Below are 24,610 nucleotides of genomic sequence, written 5' to 3' on the forward strand. Positions count from 1 at the left end.
AATGCTCACCGGTCAAATTAACCAGTACAGTCCTTCTAGTGCTCAGTTGCAAGAGAATACTTATTACAGTGGACATGACTTTGTTGTACCATGCGACACTTTTTACATTCGGAAAAATCTTACTTTTGCAGAGTAAATTTTGTAATTTCAGAAAGAGTCCTAATCAATAATCTAAAAAACTGAATAAGAAAGTACATTAAATGTGCATTACAAAGCTCGCTGGATGGGAAAGTCCATAAAGTGTTCAGGGTACAACACTGTCTCCTACTGTAAATAAAACTATATTGGCAGATTCCCCTTAAGGAGCTAGAAGAAACGTGAGAAGTTATCATAGTGGCATTTACATAAAGTTCGTTATTGTGACCCTCCTCACACTGAGCCCCATCATGTAACTATCATCTGTGTTTCATTTTATCTGTTTAGGGTTCACGCTCAGGGAGTCTTTTTATTTTCATGAATTGTGTAGAGATTACATGGACCCCACTGTACTACGTGAAATTGGCTCCATTTTTTAAGTCGAATATAGTACTAAGGCATTATCGTAGGACATATGTAACTTCTCTCGTACGGACATTTATAAAACGTAAACTTAATTTATTTTATCATACTGTTCCTGGTCATTCTTAGCAACTCGATGAGGTAGCCAAATCATGTTTCCTAAATTTCATAGAAAGTCTCGAGATTTGCACGTATAAATGTGGACTTTTGGGACAGTGTGTGTGTGTGTGTGTATGTGTGTGTGTGTGTGTGTGTGTGTGTGTGTGTGGAGACACTGGAGGGGAGGGTGGTGGAGTGATAAGCGAACACTTGTAAATAGGTGATTTATCGTATTCGCTTGCAGATTCACATTCGTGAAATACGAAATGTGCCGGTAGTCTAGCGTCCCGCTAGGGGCACAGCGACCACGGTAGGGGGCGCAATATGAGCTTCGGTGTGGTGAACAGTGACCCCGCACTAAAACACGGCTTAACGAAGTAGCCGTAACGAGGTTAGCGGGGCCGGTGTTTTGACGCGTACCTAGGGGTCGGGTGCACACCCTTTACGACCTTTGCCTGCCACGTTACACTACACTATACCACACTGCGAACACCCACCGCCGTCGTGGTGCACATGGGGGCTGTATACGTCAAACTCACGGCTTCAAATCAAAGTCTATGCGCCTACGATGTTCTCGACCATGCGACGTATAAATAAGATTGACAGCACTCTATTGCTCTTCAAGGAGAATTTCACTGGTGGGCCCTTAGCTGATAGTGTATGTTTTTAAAACAGCAGCTCCAGTGCTTTCTGTTTATTTGTTTACCTTATGTTCTTGCTACTACTTTTGGTGTTGTAGTCGTATTTAAAGCAGTTATACGGAAGGCCGTGCTGGATCCCAACGGCCTCGTATCACTAGCAGTCGAGATGACAGGCATCTTATCCGCATGGCTGTAACGGATCGTGCCGCCACGTCTGGATCCCTGAGTCAACAGATGGGGACGTTTGCAAGACAACAACTATCTGCACTAACAGTTCGACTACGTTTGCAGCAACATGGTCTTTCAGCTCAGAGACCATGGCTGTGGTTACCCTTGACGCTGCATCACAGAGAGGAGCGCCCGTGATGGTGTACTCAACGACGAACCTGGGTGCACGAAAGGCAAAACGTCTTTTTTTCGGACGAATTCAGGTTCTATTTGCAGCATCATGATGGTCGCATCCGTGTTTGGCGACATCGCGGTGAACGAACATTGGAAGCGTGTATTCGTCATCGCCATATTGGCATATCACCCGGCGCGATGGTATGGGGTGCCATTGGTTAAACGTCTTGGTCACCTCTTGTACGCATTGACGGCACATTGAACAGTGGGCGTTACATTTCAGATGTGTTACGACCCATGGCTCTACCCTTCATTCGATCCCTGTGAAACCCTACATTTCAGCAGGATAATGCACGACCGTATGTTGCAGGTCCTGTACTGGCCTTTCTGGACACAGAAAATGGTCGACTGCTGCCCTGGTCAGCACATTCTCCAGATCTCTCACCAACTGAAAACGTCAGATCAATGGTGGCCGAGCAACTGGCTCGTCACAGTACGCCAGTCACTACTCTTGATGAACTGTGGTATCGTGTTGAAGCTCCATGAGCAGCTGTACCTGTACATGCCATACAAGCCAAGTCATAAAGCAGAGATCCAGCATCACCACTGGATGTATCCAAACCAAAATTGCAGATTTTTACAGGACTCATTACCATGACCGCGAAATTATGTACATTTGAAAGTGGAAGCCTGATCATTAGGGCCTTAATGCGATGTTAACCCCCCATAAACAGTGGATTTTGTTGATTTATTTTGTGTATGAAATCCAACGTAATACTCCCACATCACAAATAAGGTCGTTACGTGACATCGCAGAACCTTGGTGATGAATATGTGTCATCAAAATGTACACTGGCGTCATAAAAATGCTGTAGGACCGTACAAGATGTTTATTACTAACTTTTCCATTTATACCAGTCTTTCGGTCTGCCAACAACAGTCACAGTGGCTGCTATTAAATGCCGGCGGCGGTGGTCTCGCGGTTCTAGGCGCTCAGTCCATTTATACCAGTCTTTCGGTCTGCCAACAACAGTCACAGTGGCTGCTATTAAATGCCGGCCGCGGTGGTCTCGCGGTTCTAGGCGCTCGGTTCGAATCCTGCCTCGAGCATGGAAGTGTGTGATGTCCTTAGGTTAGTTAGGTTTAAGTAGTTCTAAGTTCTAGGAGACTGATGACTACAGATGTTAAGTCCCATAGTGCTCAGAGCCATTTGAACCATTTTTTGCTATTAAATCGATCTGTTGAATTTTTGTTACACCAATTAGCATCACTTTTACCTTCACAGATCTACATCAACACCTAAATACACGCTCCCGAGCCACCATATGGCGAATGGCGGAGGGTACCACGTACCATCACTAGTCACTTCCTTTCCCGTTCCACTCTCAAATAGAGCGTTGGAAAGACGACTGTCTGTGTGCCTCCATACGAGCCTTCTTCTCTCTTTTCTTCGTGGTTCTTACGTCGAATGCACGTTAGCGGCAGTAGAACCGTTCTGCACTCAGCTTCAAACGCTGGCAGAGCGTGGTAGCCGCTTGGTCTGGGGCGTCTTGCACGGTTCACGCAGCTTGCCCCCCTCAGAGGCTCGAGGTCCTCCCTGTGGCATGGGTATGTATGTTGTCCTTAGTGTACGTTAGTTTACGTTAGATTAGGTAGTGTGTAAGTTCAAGGATCGATTACCTCAGCAGTTTCGTCCCATAAGACCTTACCACAAACTTCCAATTTCAAACGCCGGTCCTCTAACTTTTCTCAATAACGTTTTGCGAGAAGAACATCCATTCCCCTCTGAGAGTCCCATTTCAGTACACGTAGCATGTCAGTAATACTCGCGCACTGATCGAACCTACCGGTAACAAACCTATCAGCATGCCTCTGAATGCGTTTCGATGACTCAATTTGATCCCACTTGTTGGAGATCCAAAACACTCGAGCAGTACTCAAAAATAGCTCGTACTAATGTTCAATACATGGTCTCTCTCACAGCTGAGGTACAATTTCCTAAAATTCTCCCAATAAACCGAAGTTGACTATTTGCCTTCTCTGCTACCGTCCAAACGCGATAGATCCATTTCGTGTCGGTTTGCAATGTTACCCCTAGATATATAATCGACTAATGATGTATTCGAACAGTTTGGGATTTGCTTTCTTTCTCATCTACATTAACATACTTTTTTTACATTTAAACCCGTACAGTACAGCGTCATCAGCAAACAGCTGCAAATTGCTGCTCACTTTGTCCGTCATATCACCAACTAACGTTAAAAAACCTTTAAGCGATGTAAATGACGCTGGGTCAATACAACAGACGTGGGGCCGCAAACGTCGGGAAATACCTTAAAAGCGAATGGTAAATGTTGGAATTGTGACGTCAACAGATGACGTACCTCACCACACTTTCAGTGGTTGGGCTTGTCAGTCCTACCGTTGCCGATACGGGACAGTGCTCTACATCACTCCATGGGTTACTCTTTCCGGAACACCTTTTGTAAATGCGATCTGTTGTAAGTTACAAAATTATTGTCCTCATGGGATCCAAGCAAAGGCTGTCCTCATTTTGTATTTCTTAGGCCGTTGTGGCCGAGCGGTTCTAGGTGCTTCAGTTCGGAACCGCGCTGCTGCTACAGTCTCAGGTTCGAATCCTGCCCCGGGCATTGATGTGTGTGATGTCCTTAGGTTAGTTATGTTTAAGTAATTCTAAGTCTAGCGACTGATGACCTCAGACGTTAAGTCCCATAGTGCTTAGAGCCTTATTTTGTACTTTTTCGCTTTTGTCCCTTCTTTACTTGTTTACAGACTTTATTTAGTAAAAAAACTAAGGTCATTTACTGTTAGCGACCCAGTTTAGAAGCTTACACTCATTTACTTGTGACGCAATACACTACTTTCTTGTTGTACTGTATTTTGCAATAGATCAACGGAGACTGCGAGACCGACAAATATAACAATAAATATTACCTCATTGTAATCCCATTATTGTCTAACACAATGCAAAAGATTCTTCCTGCCACACACAGAACTCGAACCCTGAGCCTCACGCACGGAAGTCTTCCACGTAGGGTAAGAGCCACAGCGACGTGAATACTTGACTTGGACTTGGATGATCAGGGGCGACAGACCAATAGTCTCACCCATTGTGTGTGTGCGCTGAGGTACGTCATATGCTGAGGTCGCATATCAACATTACATGTTCAACATTTGTCATCCACTCTTTGGGTACTTCATGACGTTTGAGGCCCCATCTGCCTTATACTCGTATTAAATTACTTGCCTCAGCATCATCTACATCGCTTCAGGGCTTCCAAACGTTAACACGAGTCACCCAGTACAGAAAATAAGGGGGCACCTACCATACTTCCCTGGGCACTCCTGTCTCTTATGGACGCTCACCATCTAGGGCAACATAGTGGTTGCTGTTACGTAAATTACTCTCCATAAATCACAAATAAGATTCCGTCTGGGACTCAGCTTTAACCTCTTTTACTTACTTCTCTACACAATGGTTGCCTATTAGTATGTCCTCCATACGAGGGTCCGTGCGGCAGTCAACCGATGGTGTGTGTTGTAATGCCACCCCAGACAGCTCAGTGAGTAACCGGATGGAATCCTTCAACCCGCTTATCGATTTTCAATAGGATCGGACCTATCTCGGGTACTCGGCAAGTCATTTTGGTAAGATATGACGGTGGAAAGTGTTGTATACTTCGCTCAGCGATCTTTTCAGAGAGGCACGAATTTCTACTGTCTTTTGCCTGTCAACACCTCCGCGCTCTTTCTTGTACGGAGAGTGGAACAATTTCTGCTTCTTCAGCATTTTACAAGTTTCTTTAATAAACGATTGTCAGTTCTTTTTTAATCCTAGTCCACTTACACGGCAAATACATCTCCAAAGCGCGATTTACCGTAAATTTAAGGTTTTCCCAAAATTACTTCACGTCCGTCGTTTTGGATTTTAATTACTTCCATTCATTGTCTAGGTGGTATGTTAGCAGCTGCTTACATTCTCTTTCAAGTAAAAATACGGTACTAGTTTTCCTCATGGATTTATTGATTTTTCTAATCATTGTCGCTATGATGACTACATGATGACTAATCCTTGTCTCTATACTGACAAAGTTGATAAGTTCTAAAGTATTTTCAGTGCGTGTGGGCTGCCGAATAACCTGCTCAAGACAATTTTTGGAAAACGTATTCACAACTATTTAGTAAGGTATTTCTTAAGGTATCTACACTCCTGGAAATTGAAATAAGAACACCGTGAATTCATTGTCCCAGGAAGGGGAAACTTTATTGACACATTCCTGGGGTCAGATACATCACATGATCACACTGACAGAACCACAGGCACATAGACACAGGCAACAGAGCATGCACAATGTCGGCACTAGTACAGTGTATATCCACCTTTCGCAGCAATGCAGGCTGCTATTCTCCCATGGAGACGATCGTAGAGATGCTGGATGTAGTCCTGTGGAACGGCTTGCCATGCCATTTCCACCTGGCGCCTCAGTTGGACCAGCGTTCGTGCTGGACGTGCAGACCGCGTGAGACGACGCTTCATCCAGTCCCAAACATGCTCAATGGGGGACAGATCCGGAGATCTTGCTGGCCAGGGTAGTTGACTTACACCTTCTAGAGCACGTTGGGTGGCACGGGATACATGCGGACGTGCATTGTCCTGTTGGAACAGCAAGTTCCCTTGCCGGTCTAGGAATGGTAGAACGATGGGTTCGATGACGGTTTGGATGTACCGTGCACTATTCAGTGTCCCCTCGACGATCACCAGTGGTGTACGGCCAGTGTAGGAGATCGCTCCCCACACCATGATGCCGGGTGTTGGCCTGTGTGCCTCGGTCGTATGCAGTCCTGATTGTGGCGCTCACCTGCACGGCGCCAAACACGCATACGACCATCATTGGCACCAAGGCAGAAGCGACTCTCATCGCTGAAGACGACACGTCTCCATTCGTCCCTCCATTCACGCCTGTCGCGACACCACTGGAGGCGGGCTGCACGATGTTGGGGCGTGAGCGGAAGACGGCCTAACGGTGTGCGGGACCGTAGCCCAGCTTCATGGAGACGGTTGCGAATGGTCCTCGCCGATACCCCAGGATCAACAGTGTCCCTAATTTGCTGGGAAGTGGCGGTGCGGTCCCCTACGGCACTGCGTAGGATCCTACGGTCTTGGCGTGCATCCGTGCGTCGCTGCGGTCCGGTCCCAGGTCGACGGGCACGTGCACATTCCGCCGACCACTGGCGACAACATCGATGTACTGTGGAGACCTCTCGCCCCACGTGTTGAGCAATTCGGCGGTACGTCCACCCGGCCTCCCGCATGCCCACTATACGCCCTCGCTCAAAGTCCGTCAACTGCACATACGGTTCACGTCCACGCTGTCGCGGCAAGCTACCAGTGTAAAAGACTGCGATGGAGCTCCGTATGCCACGGAAAACTGGCTGACACTGACGGCGGCGGTGCACAAATGCTGCGCAGCTAGCGCCATTCGACGGCCAACACTGCGGTTCCTGGTGTGTCCGCTGTGCCTTGCGTGTGATCATTGCTTGTACAGCCCTCTCGCAGTGTCCGGAGCAAGTATCGTGGGTCTGACACACCGGTGTCAATGTGTTCTTTTTTCCATTTCCAGGAGTGTATATGTACCACGTCCAGTGAATCCATGCTCAGTCGCTACCAACTGATATTCCATGATTTGTGTATTTCAGAGCTACTGAGTATATACTTTTTTGGATGATTCTACAGCTGTTATGGGAAAATCAGGTAGGCAGTAAATTCCGAAAATTAACTTGAGTTCTCCTAGGTCTATTACTCGCGTCCTGATAATTTCACAGTTTGAGTTATCTTCGATCCCGATCAACAAACAACTTTTGTCGACTGCGATTCAGACTTCACCTCCAATGGCATCTAATTTGCCCCTTCGATACACTTTCCACGCCTCAGTATATATTTCGGAGCTTACTGCTTTGTGTTCCAGCGAGCTCTAGGTTACCAGACCAATTTCAGAGCGATGACTTTCCCGGAGAGCAGTAATGTAATAGTTCCTTCTCACTGTCTTCTGTGATAATTTCGTCAGCAGGTATATTATTTACATATGTCGCACAAAAATTGAATGCTGATGCTAATCTTATAAGAGAAATCATTCATATTTCGGTCGACAGATTTTTAGAAACAATTACAAGGAAAACGAAGTTAACAAGGGTTATTGGATCCAAAGATTATTCCCTGACAATGGCTGGAGTCCGGTTATATTTCAGCATATTACCTTTCAATACATTTCCACTTGATCTGTTCACATGCTGAGTAGACGTCGTAGAAACTATTTCATATCTTGCAGCAGCTTTCCCAACCGTGCCTCCTATGTCATGTAGCATCTGTTCATCCATGTCGCGAAGGGCTTTTGAGTTTACATTTGAGTTTTGAAAACTGGCTGATCACATTTCACCTTACAACGACCAAACCCTCAAGTGAAATAACGTATCAGCTTTTTCCGCCTACTATCATTTCAGAATATATGATTTTACATTAATCATTTACTTATTTTCTTTGAGTGTAGGTGAAGTAATCCGGTCCAGTGCATCATAAATAACAGTTCTGTGCCAAACCTTGGGTAATTCTTTTCATTCATTGGCCTTCACAGACAGTAATTACATCTAAAATAAGCGAGTCTCATTCTTACCATTATCGGAGGGACAAACTGTTATTGGACTCTGGAAGCGTAGCACTTTTGTTTCTCCCTCAATGTGCGGCTCACTGCGGCATACAAGCGTGTGATGGGTTGCATCAACGCTTTTCAAATTGTGACTTAACAATCTCTTGCTTAGGTGAACCACATTGTTTCTACGCCTTTGCTTCAAGTTTTGGGAAGTATTTTTGTCTTCGCGGTGGAGGGTTTTATCAATGTTTTTGTAGACTTGGATCACCCTGACCGTCCTTTTCTTCTTACGTTATGACTTCCACTTTTATTTTCAACTACACACAGATTGTTGCATGATAGGCACTACACTGTGTAATATTTTTCGCTCCTTGAAAGTTTTCCATTCCAACTCATACTGTATGTCAATTACATACTGGTACATTAATAACCGGTGTAACCACCAGAATGTTGAATGCAAGCATGCAGACTTGCATGCGTTGTGTTGTGCAGGTGCCGGATGTCAGTTTTTGGGATGGAGTTTCATGCCTGCTGGAGTTGGTCTGTCAGTACAGGGACGAATAATGCTGTACGTGTATGATGCTGGAGTTGTCGTCCGACGATGTGCAATATGTGTTCGACTGGAGGTAGATCTAATGATCGACCGGGCCAAGGCAACGTGTCTACACTCTGTAGAGCATTTTGGGTTATGACAGCGATATGTGGGCGAGCGTTATCCTGTTGGAAAGTACCCTCACGAATGCTGTTCATAAATGGCAGCACAACAGAGCGAATCACCAGACTGACGTACAACTTTGTAGTCATGGCGGGCACATTCGATAAAAAAAAATACGGGGCAGAGACATCATAGATTTTGTTACTGCACAGTTATTCCCGAAAAAGCGGCAAACAATCAGGAGAGCAATTTTGCCATGAAAATTTTTCATTACTCCCTGAAGTTTAGTACGATTTATTCACTTAAATGGTGAAGGACGGGTAGGAATTTTCCGTTATTGAGATACGTGACAAGGCAAAATTCGTGATAAAGTGTGCTGTTGAATTAAAACAACACACAGCATTGACTAGACTTGATGATACTCTTTCGATCTTGGCTGTTCATATGTTCTCACTGGGATAACTGGGCTTATGTTTCGACTTCATACTTTTAGATCCATGTTTCATCATCAGTGATAACAAGTTTCAACAGCAAACTTATCATAAACTTCATTCAGCAACGTTCATTCGATACTAAATTTGGTCGAAGTTCAGTCACGTCGGAACATATTTTCCTACTACGCGTTAGCGACTAAAACATCCGTAAAAATACCTGAAGGGACCCATATAATATACCATCCCCGTCGTCAACCTCTCCGGCAGTTATTTAGTGTTTACCATTGTCCACGTTCTTCAATATTTTTGACGTAGTGCATCAGCGTGTTCCAAGAGCTCGATATTAATAACTTCTGCACACCCACTTTGTAATGTACATGCTACTTTCTATCTCTAATTTTAATCAAGTATTCGCAGAGAGTCGCTACTTCTACTTTTCCAAAGCAGTGTTGGACTTTATTTCACTCTTAAAGGAATAAATAAACAATAAATTAAGATATATGAGACAAGAGTGACAAAATAACAACAGGACCAGTTAGACTGTTTGACGTACGCAGTCCTCAAAATATAAATGAAAGTACATGAATTTATTTATCAACCCTCTTAAATTTTCCGAATTTTTCTAATCAATTCCGAACAAAAGTATGAGCATATTTTTGTCGAAGATCACTTACATAAATGCATAGTTTTTCTCACTACATCTGTTTGCCTCAAAATACCTACTATAAATATGATTCTTATATAACATGTCACTCAATCTGTATATTGAGCAAGCTGTAAAGGAAACAAAGGAAAAATTTGGAGTAGGATTTGAAATCCATGGAGCAGAAATAAAAACATCGAGGTTTGTCGATGACATTGTAATTCCGTTAGAGACAGCAAAGGAACTGGAAGAGCAGTTGAACGGAATGGACAGTTTCTTGAAAGGAAGATAAAATATGAACATAAACAAAAGCCAAACGAGGATAACGGAGTGTAGTGGAACGAAATCAGGTGATGCTGTGTGAATTAGATTAGGAAATGAGATACTTAAATTAGTGGATGAGTTTTGCTATTTGGGGAGCAAAATAACTGATGATGGTCGAAGTAGAGAGGATGTAAAATGTAGACTTCCAGTGGCAAGGAAAGCGTTATGGAAGAAGAGAAATTTGTTAACATCGAGTGTTGATTTAAGTCTCAGGAAGCCGTTTCTGGAAGTATTTTATGGAGTGTAGTCCTGTATGGAAGTGAAACATGGACGATAAATACACTCCTGGAAATTGAAATAAGAACACCGTGAATTCATTGTCCCAGGAAGGGGAAACTTTATTGACACATTCCTGGGGTCAGATACATCACATGATCACACTGACAGAACCACAGGCACATAGACACAAGCAACAGAGCATGCACAATGTCGGCACTAGTACAGTGTATATCCACATTTCGCAGCAATGCAGGTTGCTATTCTCCCATGGAGACGATCGTAGAGATGCTGGATGTAGTCCTGTGGAACGGCTTGCCATGCCATTTCCACCTGGCGCCTCAGTTGGACCAGCGTTCGTGCTGGACGTGCAGACCGCGTGAGACGACGCTTCATCCAGTCCCAAACATGCTCAATGGGGGACAGATCCGGAGATCTTGCTGGCCAGGGTAGTTGACTTACACCTTCTAGAGCACGTTGGGTGGCACGGGATACATGCGGACGTGCATTGTCCTGTTGGAACAGCAAGTTCCCTTGCCGGTCTAGGAATGGTAGAACGATGGGTTCGATGACGGTTTGGATGTACCGTGCACTATTCAGTGTCCCCTCGACGATCACCAGTGGTGTACGGCCAGTTTAGGAGATCGCTCCCCACACCATGATGCCGGGTGTTGGCCCTGTGTGCCTCGGTCGTATGCAGTCCTGATTGTGGCGCTCACCTGCACGGCGCCAAACACGCATACGACCATCGTTGGCACCAAGGCAGAAGCGACTCTCATCGCTGAAGACGACACGTCTCCATTCGTCCCTCCATTCACGCCTGTCGCGACACCACTGGAGGCGGGCTGCACGATGTTGGGGCGTGAGCGGAAGACGGCCTAACGGTGTGCGGGACCGTAGCCCAGCTTCATAGAGACGGTTGCGAATGGTCCTCGCCGATACCCCAGGAGCAACAGTGTCCCTAATTTGCTGGGAAGTGGCGGGGCGGTCCCCTACGGCACTGCGTAGGATCCTACAGTCTTGGCGTGCATCCGTGCGTCGCTGCGGTCCGGTCCCAGGTCGACGGGCACGTGCACCTTCCGCCGACCACTGGCGACAACATCGATGTACTGTGGAGACCTCACGCCCCACGTGTTGAGCAATTCGGCGGTACGTCCACCCGGCCTCCCGCATGTCCACTATACGCCCTCGCTCAAAGTCCGTCAACTGCACATACGGTTCACGTCCACGCTGTCGCGGCATGCTACCAGTGTTAAAGACTGCGATGGAGCTCCGTATGCCACGGCAAACTGGCTGACACTGACGGCGGCGGTGCACAAATGCTGCGCAGCTAGCGCCATTCGACGGCCAACACCGCAGTTCCTGGTGTGTCCGCTGTGCCGTGTGTGTGATCGTTGCTTGTACAGCCCTCTCGCAGTATCCGGAGCAAGTATGGTGGGTCTGACACACCGGTGTCAATGTGTTCTTTTTTCCATTTCCAGGAGTGTAGTTTAGACAAGAAGAGAATACAAGCTTTCGATATGTGTTGCTACAGAAGAATGCTGAAGATTAGATAGGTAGAGCACGTAACTAATGAGGAGGTACTGAATAGAATTGGGGAGAAGAGGAATTTGTGGCACAACTTGACTAGGACAAGGGATCGGTTGGTAGAACATGTTCTGAGGCATCAAGGGTAGGGTAGCGTGGAGGGTAAAAATCGTAGAGGGAGACCAAGAGATAAATACACTAAGCAGATTCAGAAGGATGTAGGTTGCAGTAAGTACGGGAGGTGAAGAAGCTTGCACAGGATAGAGTAGCATGGAGAGCTGCATCAAACCAGTCTCAGGACTGAAGACCACAACAACAACAGTGTATAAGCTTAGGGACTGACGACCTTAGCAGTTAGGTCCCATAAGATTTCACACACATTTGAACATTTCCAACCCCATTGAACGTGACCTCACTCCTCTGGAGTGCGTCACTGTCAATGAAATACACCAACAGCTGTGTACCTTAAGATGTTATTTTATTTTATTTTGAAGGCTACCAGCTTTAGCATTCATTATGCCATCTTCAGGCCCCTGCATAATAAAAGAGTATACATGTAGTGTATATCAGGGTGTACAAGGTAAGCTTACAGAAAGTAACGGGTAATCATAACAGTGCTTAAAACTACAAATGAAAGAAGTGCCGTTAAACAAAATTCATGTGTACATCCAGCATTTTAAACAAAAACCTGCGTACATATTTGTTAGTTGTATTAAACCAAATCTCAGTGTACATCCAGTACAACTGAATAAAATGTGTGTACAAATTCGTTAGTCATAAAACTATTTAACACCACAGATTTACAAGAGAACATGCAAAAACATTAAAAAGGTGAGAGTCGATAGCATTCAATCTGGAGCTCGGTTCAAACAAAGATTGTCTTTTTTTATTTTTCATATAAAATTCTATGAAATTTTTGTAGATGAGGAAACTCGTTATAAATATGAGGACCTATCTCCATTTAAAGTAAGATATCACACCATAACCTATGAAGTACAATAGTATCCATAATTATAGCCTAGTAACTATCACAACTGGTGATTTAATTAGTTGCCATAGCATCAAAAAACATCTTGACGCCAAACCAAACGGCATTCGACACGAGGAAAACAGCATGCAAGGAGTACGCTAAGAATATTCACAAATACCTTATGGGCCTAGGTATTACTACATTGAAACATACCAACAATGCTCTCAAATCCTACTTGACCTAGGGGGTCCTCCAAGTTCTCAGCCGACAATGTCATACTATTTCCCTCGGATTGTGAGGCAATATCTTAACGACCTATGTACAAATGACGAACCCATCTAAATAATAAGACATAGTAAGTTGTGTCACGATAGGTAACGCGGGTATGGAAAAAAATAAAAGTTAAGTGAGTGTGCAAGGATACTCAAAGTGAGTAACATATTTCCGCGCCCAAGGGGCACTTACTGTGCGCGAAAAAGAGTTTGTTAACTGTAACCACCTCAAAAAGTACTTTTGGGGTGAACAATACTACTCAAAGCATCACCAGTAACGGAGTAGTCCTAGGAAATGAAAGAAAGTGTTAACGCCACTCCAAATATGTATAGAATCTCAAGCCGAAAATGTTCTACAGTGGTAGCACATAAAATCACAAATTTTATGACTAAAGTCAGATCATCATCAAACCCCATCATCACCAAACCGCATACGTAGTAAAAACATCATAGCATCCCCATAATCTGTATGGAGAAGTAAGGAGGATGATAATACACTGATAAACTATCAGGGTCCTAACCACATTCACAACATGCAGTCAACACGTATCGAATTCCCACAAGCGAACTGGGGAATGTGTCCATTTGGGTCTAGAAATGCAACTGACTAACATGCGGTAGCTGACAATACACAACACCAATTCCCACCAGAACGAAGCAGTAAAACTCTTCATTGTCTTAAGTATGAAATTAGCATACAAGACATCTATACACCGAGAACAGGGGCACTAATAAAAACATGCTGTCTACCAAGAAACTGCTATAAAGCGGAATACAAAGAGTTGCAAAAACATCCAAGATCTATGAGCTCACATGAAGGTGATATGTTGTATGTCCCACCCAAACAAATCGGTGCGTTACAGTAATGGTGAAAAGGTGGTGTCATACTAAGAGTCTTAGACAGCAAAATTGTAGGTGAAGAAAAATATGTACTGTGGGAAACTTAATGGACAAACATATAAAAGCTTAATATAGAGGTATATAGATATAGGTGAACAACAGTAGCACCTAAAATCTAAAGAGAAACCCCAAGGTAACAAAATGAAATTTACTAAAATAAGTTCCAGAAATGCCACTACCTTCGTTATTGTAGCTAAATTAAAACGGTAATATAGTTATGACAAAGAACGCCCGTGGGAATACAATGAGTCGCCAACAAACTACATGTGTCGCCTACAGAACCGACTATTTTACGGTGAAACTCTTCTAGAGCCCAGTATTGGCAAATACGCATCGTCAGAGAAATGATGGAAGCCTAAAAAGTGGTAGAAAACTAGGTGTTAACAACCTAAACCATAACACCACCGCGCCCTATTATAGGTCAAATCGATCTGTGGACTACTGATAGGAGCACCCACCGACAAGGGACCTGGAGATGGCATACTGAATTGCTGAAACTGATGGTCTTCAAAATAAAATAAAATAACATCTGAAGTTTGTGAATTTCGTTGACATTGACAATTACTTAACCAGCCGATGTCCCCTGCCCATGATGAACCAATAGAGGCTTCTGGTGTTTAGTAAGATCGCGATTTTAGCTCTGATATACAGGGTGGCGCCGCTAAGGACTTTCATTCGACGAAATTTGAAAGTGATCTGAAGCACTAAAGGGATAAAGTGTTGGTAAACTCAACCATCTTGTACCGGTATTAATGTTATCAGCTGCTGCATCCAGACACTTTTGAAGTGCCGATTAAATGGTTTTGACTACCAGTTTCTCCTAATTATTTTTCCAATGTTTTAAGAACCTCTTTTACCGACTTGCTCAGAATCACCCCTAGAACAAGGAATGTTGTTTAATAACAGGACAGTCTTAGTACGATGGTGTATGCATATTGGTCTCTCGAAGCAAAGAAGTCTAATATACATCAGCTCCAAGATACTTATCTTAAGAGCTACGAGCATTTGTCCATTTTCGCAGCTGTGAACCACATGACACCTACTGTATAAATGCATTATAGAGTGAATGTTTACGGGACATTTTTTCTTGTTTGGGTCCATACTAGTTCCTGTCAAAATATGGAAAACAAATAACCGTAGTAGAAGAGACTTGTCTCACCGAATCTAAGATGAAGAAGCGCTCTTAGCTATTAAGGTACATTCTTTGAGAACACTACCTAAATCCTTTAGTAGCCGACGGCTACATCTTGATATATAAGCATGTGAGTGTGTGTGTGTGTGTGTGTGTGTGTGTGTGTGTGTGTGTGTGTGTGTGGGTGGGTGGGTGGGTGGGTGAGTGTTTCGAAATGTTTCATATTGCAAGCAGGCGTTATAGGAGAACTTAAAAGATGTGATCCTCTGTAATTGTCAGCCAATGAAAATCGATATCTTAAACCAGAGTTTCGACAAGTTTCCAGTACTGCATCTTCAGCCATAAAGTATAAGCATTTCATAGGTGTGTGGTTTTCTTTGCATCATTACAAACTAATTACATTAAATGTTGAGATGTGTGTAAATATCTAAGGGACCAAACTGCTGAGGTCATCGGTTACTAGACTTACACACTACGTAAACTAACTTAAACTTATGCTAAGAACAACAGACACACCCATGCCCGAGGGAGGTCTCGAACCTCCGGTGGGAGGGGCCGCCCAATCCGTGACAATGCGCCTCAAACCACACGGCCCCTCCGCGCAGATTAATTACACTAAAACTCAGTCACAGATGAAAGTACGAGGTTAAGTATTGTGGAAAATAGAATATGTGTGAAAATCACATTCTTTCAAAAATACAAAAATATTTATGTATAGTTTGTGCAAGTAAAATATTCCATTTTCATTCTTTATACAATAAGATTTGCATCTGAAGCTACCATAGAGCGACGGCCGAAACAGACGACGCAATAGTGTATGAGATGGTGACTAATCTAGCTTTTTTAGCTTTCCTTATATTATGGTAGAAATACTGTGATTTCTTAATGGAAGATATGGACGAATTTTATCGAAAAAGCTGTTTCGGAGGAGAATTGTGGTACGTTAGAAACTCTGTTCATAGAAAGCTATTGACAACACGGACTGTGGACAGCACAATACATTCATACCTGAATGCCGCAAGAATGAAACATGTCAACCTTTTAGCGAATATAAATGTAATAAAAGCTAAATCTTTGTTTGTGGAAAGCATTAATGCAATGATTGTGTTCATTTTTCCGTCGATAAGAGTCGCAGGGACAAGGTTTTTTGTCCATTTGTTACGCTTTTTGGCAATGTCGCGCGTGCAATGGTGACAGCCGAATAAAGGATATCCGGCCAGTGCAACTTCGTTTGATGGGCAGGGGGATTGTCGGAACGCCGAAGTTATTACGCGGAAATTTTGAAATTCATTTCGATGGCATCGTTTTTTTTTTTTTTTTTTTTTTTTCCTGCAGCATTTTACCCTGCAGTAAAATTATAAAGGGACAGAATAGTATTCAGAACACTTACAGAAAGTAGTTTACTACATTCCACACAGTTATTAGAAGCTGTGTGTACCGTTTCGGCAGTGGTAGAGTTATTATAATATATATCTTTACCGCACTGTTAATGACAAATTAAAATATCACTTAATTACTTTCTGTCTTTTCGCAGCGGTTACAAACCAATTGCTAAACCGCTTGTCCCCAGAGAGGGAAATGAATGTTACCTCATGCTGTGATTACTAAGAAACTTTGTGTTTGCATCGTTCCGTAGAATTTAAAGTCTCTGACTAAAAGCGAATACTTCTTAAATACGCTGTCAACCGGTAAATCAAATGAGAAACTTTTCGTACTTCCTACGTTACTGGTCATAACATAAGCAATCAGCATTGTCAAATTTTGTTAAAATGTGCACTTATGAGTAAATGTATAGTGATTGATAATGTAATACTCATGCTCTGACTGAATCACATATAATATAAGTCAGACACATTCTTCTCAAACGCAATTCCCATCTTTAGCTCAGATGGTTTTTTTATCCTGAGAATAGTAACGTCGTTTTTCGAACATCAGTAAGTAAAGATCACAATAATGACGCTATGCATGATCATTTTCTCAGTTGAGGCTGAGGGCCAATTTATGTACAATTCAGTAATCCGCCATAAAAAGTACATAACAGAGTGCTGGTTTTATAAAATAGAGAAACTTCTTTGTAAGTTACTGAGTACTAATGACGAAAATAAAGAGAAAGTAAATTTATCACAACATCACCGAAATAAAAATTGAAATATATCATCACGCTTATCAAGAACGATAGCATTTGACCTATGGTAATTCAAACCTCATATTTTAACTAGATTAGTAGTGAAAACGTATAGTAATCTAAGCATCCAAGGACCCGGATTCGAGCACATCCATTGCCCAAATTATGATTAAAAATCATCAGCAGACGATGACTTGCCGCAGAAGAAGTCATTCTCGCTCTGACAATGACCTTGTCAAAGACTATGGAGGAACGGACAGAGGTTTAGGACAATCTCCTACCGTTGTGGTGAAAGAATATCTCTAACATGAGGAAGAATCAGCAATGATCAAAGGCATGAGGACGCGGAAGGCAATGGAAACCACTTCCTTAAATACACATGTGACCTGTAACTGAAAAAGTGTCACTATCATCTCTTCATTGGCAATAGATTCTGGACTAGTACCTCATTCGGATCTCCGGAAGGTGGCTAGGAGAAATATATGGAATAACGAAGGAAGGAATAAAGTTCCACAAGTAGGAATATGGAATGTCATACGACTGAACGTAGTAGGAAAGTGCAGACTCCATCTATATGTGGCTCAGTGAAGTTCAATGGAAATAAGATAAAGATTTTTGATCATACGGATATAGGGCAAGTTTAACACCTTCAGAAAATGGTGTAACGGGAGTACTATTCATTATGAACAGAAGAGTAGGGCTACAGTGAGAAGTTCAGTGTTTTGATCGTTCTCATTAGATCCGACAGCAAACCAGCATTTACAACTGCAGTTGTACCACAAATAATATCCGCTTCTTATGTGGAGGTAACATGGAATTTAGAGACCTCCCACGCAGTACGCAGTTCTGCCGCTAGGTGTCAATTACGAACAACATTACAAATTTGTAGAAAAAACTCAGCAACGAATGGCACAAAAGTCATTTTGTTTCCTTATCGGTCTCAAGCAACTATTTCTATTCTTCAGAAGATTAGTACTATAGCATTATTTGCGAGCACGCACTGTAGTCCAATAAAAATACAAGAACAATAACAGTCCTATAGACTAGACACAAATTATAATATCATCCATTGGCATCATCATTCGGCATGGATGATTGTCTTGTCTCTTTGCCTTTTTCCGTTTCTTCTACGGTGTCGGTATTTCTATATGGATTGAGGCAATACGTAGCGGTAGTCGGTGGGCGGTTGACCTTCCCGACACTACCAACACGTTACCCATATCCTCCCCTCCCTCTCTGCCCCCCTCCCGCGACGGAATCTGTGTACCTTACCTGTCTGTGTCTAGAATAAATCTATGGACAAGTGTGAGAACGTTTTTTCTAAATGTTTTCGAAGTGTATATCACAGAAGGGGGATTTGGGCCCCACCCCTTTATTTACCTAGCTGGATGTGGGAAACCGCCTAAAAACCAAATCCAGGCTGACCAGCTCAACAGCTCGCGTCGTTAATCGTCGAGGCGGATTCAATCCGGGGTAGACTCGCTTCCCCTTATCCCTAACTTGATAGATCATCAGCTGACATGGATGATATCAGCGTTAAAACATTGATAGCCGTGTTCTAAAACTCTAAGCCAAATCTAGAACATCAATACGTATTAAATTTTTTTTAAGATGAAGTTCCCTTGTCAAGAGGAAAATAATCATTTAAAAGAAAGTAAAATTTGAAGCAAGACACAGACACCATGAATAGCACCAAAAGTGTGGCACCTCTTAGTAAGTTTTCCTTCTGTAAGTAGCGAATTTAGGTCTGAAGATGCATTCCGAAACAAGTCATAAAATCCAATTCCTGCTGTTTTACAAGTATTAACCAGCACTCACAGATCAACTGCCACCGGTGCCAAATATAACAGCACATTTTCCACAGCAGATTACTTCTCTGTAATTGCTTGGAAATCGTCCCTTTGTGGTGGGGTCGTAGAAACCTAACGATTCCTGGGATACTGCTGCTGAATTTCATTCGTGCGTGGGGCTCCTATGGACGACGTACTCTTAATGACGACTCACACTGTTTCTCTCATACATGGTATCAGTTATTTATGCATTTATCGCTTGTATCATCCCTTTCATGGCACAACTAACACCAAAGATTGCCGGAAAAAGCGCAGAGCTTCTTTTTAACAAAAGAATTTAGTGTGGCGACCACAGCACCTTTTCCATCATCTACGTTCTCTTATCCTCCAACCTCCCTTAGCTAATGCGCACAGCAAGAAGAAGCGATAAATAGTTTTTCTAAAGGCTAGGCTATTACGAAGAAAGCTGCAGAAAGGAAACAGAGAAGAAGGCGCAAAACCTATTTTAGAAAGAAAGGCACTAAAAACCCTAGATTGGGCGTAAACACACTGCCAGAGTAACCTCTAATTAAAAGTATTTCAAATATGTCGTGGAAGATGACATATACGTGAGGGATGCCGTATACAAAATACTTCCATACATGTTTGATTTGGTATAGCACTTGGTGTAACGGAGCAAAAAAATACGCTTACGAATAATTCCATTTAACAGACTGCTATTTCAGACTTCCGTTCATCTGTTTGTCTTATTAAACAATAGAAATCAGGAACCTAATTGCGAGTTTTGTGTGTGCATGCCTATTCTAACCGAAATATAGAACCACAGCGTCGTTGGCCTACATGAACGGAAAAGCTCAACTTAAACGAAATCGTATTACTGGACATTAATTTGGCAAATGAGTTCACTGTAAGACTTACTGACTTCCGTGTATGAATGTGCAAAAATCACATTTCGCTTTAACGTAACTGTCGCCTACTACATTGATTTGAAAACGAGGCACAATGACACTTGAAAGCGTATTACGTCTTTCGTGTTTTCCATGCCTATGCATTCTCTGGAGCTCTAAATAGATTTCCGTTAACATCGCTGTGTACCGCATGGAACAAGACATCATTGCACATACAGTTCAGGCGCCTACAGTGTACCTGTGACTAGGATTGTTAGCAAACTTCTTTTTCTGACAACGTCGAATTTGAACTTCATTTCTGGTTCCCCTCCTCATCGAACAAATTTAATAATAAGCTGCAAGCTATGTTCTGCTCTCATCGAAGTGCGTTATCTACCACAGCAACGCTAACGTTGATTGTTATAATGCGATCACACACTCAGAAAATCTCTCTCCATGTCGAAGTTGTTATTTAGCCGTAACAGTTCGATTTATGAAATGATAATCTTACAAGCCAGCGTCTGATGAATATTCTTTCATTCACCATGCGATAGGTTTTACGGCGAACAGCTCGAGTGACCCACTTCCAACAAGGAGGAATGAAAGCAGTTTTAGAGTAATTTTGAAATAACTAAGCTGTCTCGATCGGAGCAGGTCGTGAGATACCTCGAATCTTGGTAGTTTACTTCCCACACAAGGTGAAATTTTAATCGAAACAATTAATTAAAACACTGACATGAAAAGAAACTTACGTTTCAGAGACGGCAAAAAGATAACTACTCGAAACAATGTTTTATAGTTTGCACCGCATGCATGTGTCTTAGGTGTAAGGGAAAAAAAATTATTGAAATAATATGTCTTTTAAAACTGAAATAAAAACAAAGCATTAACCAAAATAAAGGGAGTTTGTTCGTCTATGAAATATAAATTTGTTGCTTGGTAACATTCAATATTGTATTCGCTTCACCTCGTGTGTAGTTGTAAGACTGGACTCTCCCCGGCTTACCTTCCACACGGTTGTCAATACAGGGATGTTTAAGGCTATCTCGTTAAAATTATTTTCGATAACGACAAGAGGAGTCCGCCAACCGACGTCCGAAGGAAGACATACAAGCTCAAAACATGTCTGACCAAAGAGTGCCCGAAAACTATGAGCCAAACGTGAGACTATCTGGACGACGACGTGTGGAAGCTTCTTCTTCGCTTAACAAAGTGCACTGAGAACGAATGTGACTGCTCCGAAAAATAATGTCTGATGTGCGAATTTTGGTTTCTTAAATAACTGAGTAGTCTCAATGTCAGGAAATGCCGCTTAGTAAGCAAATCCACTTGCAGAATAACCGTACTGGATCGAAAGTGGTAAGGGAATAAGAAACCAAATAATGGAGGATGACGAGATGCTGATAACACAGTTTCAGTAGGTACGATCGTAACTGAAGAAAAAGCAGTACATTGAATAACTTCAAAAATTTATACAGAATATCTTTGGAATAAGACTATACCAGAAAACTGTAACGATTGCGTAATTATTCTGCTTGACAGTAAAAGAAACAAGCGGTGAAATGCTGCAGACCTAAAAGCATTCTCTCGTTAATATAGTTTACTTTCGCTGCCAATAATAACAGCTGAAAAAATCAAAACATTGGCGGTGTAAGATACTATAACACATCCGGCTATTTGCAGGTCGTGAAATTGCTTATATTTGGGAACAATTACTATGAATTACTATTTTCCCTATAATTAACAGTCTTAGAGCAAGTATTTGACTCTGTTTGTACGAACTGTGTACTAGCAGTTCTTCATAAACGCTGCATAGATTCACGATAAGCAAGTATACTGAAAAGTATCTGTATTGCCACAGATTTTAATTGACGGAGAATTGAAAAATATAGAATTGAAGAGGAGTCAGCTGAGAAACTTTGTTGTTGTTGTGGTCTTCAGCCCAGAGTATGGTTTGGTGCAGCTCTCCAAGCTATTCTATCCTGTGCAGGCTTTTTCATCTCCAAGTACCCACTGCAACGTGCATCCTTCGGAATCCGCTTAGTGTATTCATCTTTTGGTCTCCGTCTATGATTTTTACCCACGTTTTACATCCATACATGGCTACACTTCATACGAATACTTTGCGAAAAAATTTCTTGGCACTTGAATCTACACTCGATGTTAACAAATTTCTCTTCTTCAAAAACGCTTTCCTTGCCATTGCCAGTCTATACCTTCCCCACTTCCACCATCCCCAATAGCAAAACGCACCCACTAATTTAAGTATCTCATTTCTTAATCTAATTTCCATAGATCTCCTGATTTAAATCGACTGCATTCCATTATCCTTGTTTAGCTTTTGTTGGTGTTCTTCTTGTAGTCTCCTTTCAAGACACAGTCCGTTCCGTTCAACTGCTCTTCCAGGACCTTTGCTGCCTCTGACAGAATTACAATGTCATCAGCAAACCTCAAAGTTTTTGTTTCTTCTCCATGGATTTTAATTCCTACTCCAAACTTTTCTTTCGTTTCCTTTACTGCTTGCTCAATATACAGATTGAATAACATCGGGGAGAGGCTAAAATCCTGTCTCACTCCCTTCCCAACTATTGCTTCCCATTCATGCCCGTCGACTCTTATAACTCCCATCTGATTTCTGTACAGATTGTAAATAGCCTTTCGCTACCTCTATTGGACCCCCGCCACCTTTAGAATTAGAATGAGAGTATTCCAGTCAACACCTTCTCTATGTCTACAAGTGGTAGAAACGTAGGTTTCCCTTTCCTTAATCTGTTTTCTAAGATAACTCGTATGGTCAGTATTGCCTCACGTGTGCCAACATTTCTACTGAATATAAACTGATCTTCCTCATGGTCGGCTTCTACCTGTTTTTTCATTCATCTGTAAGGAATTCGTGTCAGTATTTTGCAGCCGTGACTTATTAAACTGATAGTTCGGTAATTTTCACACCTATCAACACCTGCTACCTTTGGGATTGGAATATTATATTCTACTTGAAGTCTGACGGTATATCGCCCGTATCATACATCTTGCTCAGCAAATGGTAGAGTTAAGTCATGGCTGGCTCTCCCAAAGCTATCAGCAGTTCTAACGGAATGTTATCTACTTCCGGGGTCTTGTTCGACTTAGGTCTTCAAGCGATCTCTCAAATTCTTCTCGCAGTATCATATCTCCCATTTGATCTTCACCTACGTCCTCTTCCATTTCCATAATATTGCCCGCAAGTATCCCGTCCGTGTTTAGACTCTCTATATACTCTTTCCACCTCTCTGCTTTCCCCTCTTTGCATAGAACTGGTTTTCCATCTTGACATTCGTGCAAGTGGTTCTCATTTCCCCAAAGGTCTCTTTAATTTTCCTGTAGGCAGTATTTTTTTTAATATAGTGATATATACCTCTGCCAACGACCTTGCCGCAGTGGTAACACCGGTTTCCGTTAGATCACCGAAGTTAAGCGCTGTCGGGCTGGGCTACCACTAGGATGGGTGACCAACCGGTCTGCCGAGCGCTGTTGGCAAGCGGGGTGCACTCAGCCCTTGCGAGGCAAACTGACAAACGGCTGGGAGAGTGGTGTGCTGACCACATGCCCTCCATCTCCGGATCCAGTGACGCCTGTAGGCTGAGGATGACACGGCGGCAAGTCGGAACTTTTGGGCCTTCATGGCCTGTGCGGGAGGAGTTTTAGATATATACCTCTAGATCGTTACATTTGTCCTCTAGCCACCCCTGATTAGCCATTTTGCACTTCCTGTCGATCTCATTTTTGAGACGTTTTTATTCCTTTTTACCTGATTCATTTACTGCAGTTTATATTTTCTCCTTTCATCAATTAAATTCAATATCCCTTCTGTTTCCCAAGGATTTCTACTAGCGATCGTCTTTTTACCTACTTCATCCTCCGCTGCCTTTACTTTTTCATCTCTCAAATTTATCCATTCTTCTCGTACTGTATTCCTTTTCCCTGGTCTTGTCAGTAGTTCCCTAATGCTCACTCTGAAAGTCTCTAAAACTTCTGGTTCTTTCAGTTTATCCGGGTCCCATCTTAAAATCTTGCCCTGTTGCAGTTTCTTCAGTTTTAATCTACAATTCATAACAATAGATTGTGATCAGGGTCCACATCTTTCCCCGGAAAAGTCTTACAATTTAAAACCTGGTCCAAAATCTCTGTCTTACCATTATATAACCACTCTGAAACTTTCCGGTGTCAGGTCTCTTCTTTTATGATTCTTTAGTCAAATTTTAGCTATGTTTAAATTATGCTCTGTGCAAAACTCTCCCAGTTGACTTCCTCTTTCATTCCAGTCCATGTTCACTTTCTTCTTTTCTTTGTCCTCCTTTTCCTACTATGGAATTCCAGTCCCCCATGAACATTAAATTTTCGTCTCCTTTCATATATGAATAATTTCTTTTATCTCATCATACATTTCCTCAATCTCCGCCTCATCTGCTGAGCTAGTAGGCATATAAACTTGTACTACTGCGGTGGGTGTG

The 24,610-nt window shown here is 42.6% G+C and overlaps 1 pseudogene; it reads left to right on the forward strand.

The window, feature by feature from the left end:
• The first annotated feature begins 23,518 nt into the window (after positions 1-23,518).
• Positions 23,519-23,636, forward strand: LOC126485797 (5S ribosomal RNA; annotated as a pseudogene).
• The last annotated feature ends 974 nt before the right edge of the window (positions 23,637-24,610 follow it).

The sequence above is a fragment of the Schistocerca serialis genome, chromosome 6 (genome assembly GCF_023864345.2).
Source record: "Schistocerca serialis cubense isolate TAMUIC-IGC-003099 chromosome 6, iqSchSeri2.2, whole genome shotgun sequence".
Lineage (NCBI taxonomy): Eukaryota > Metazoa > Arthropoda > Insecta > Orthoptera > Acrididae > Schistocerca > Schistocerca serialis.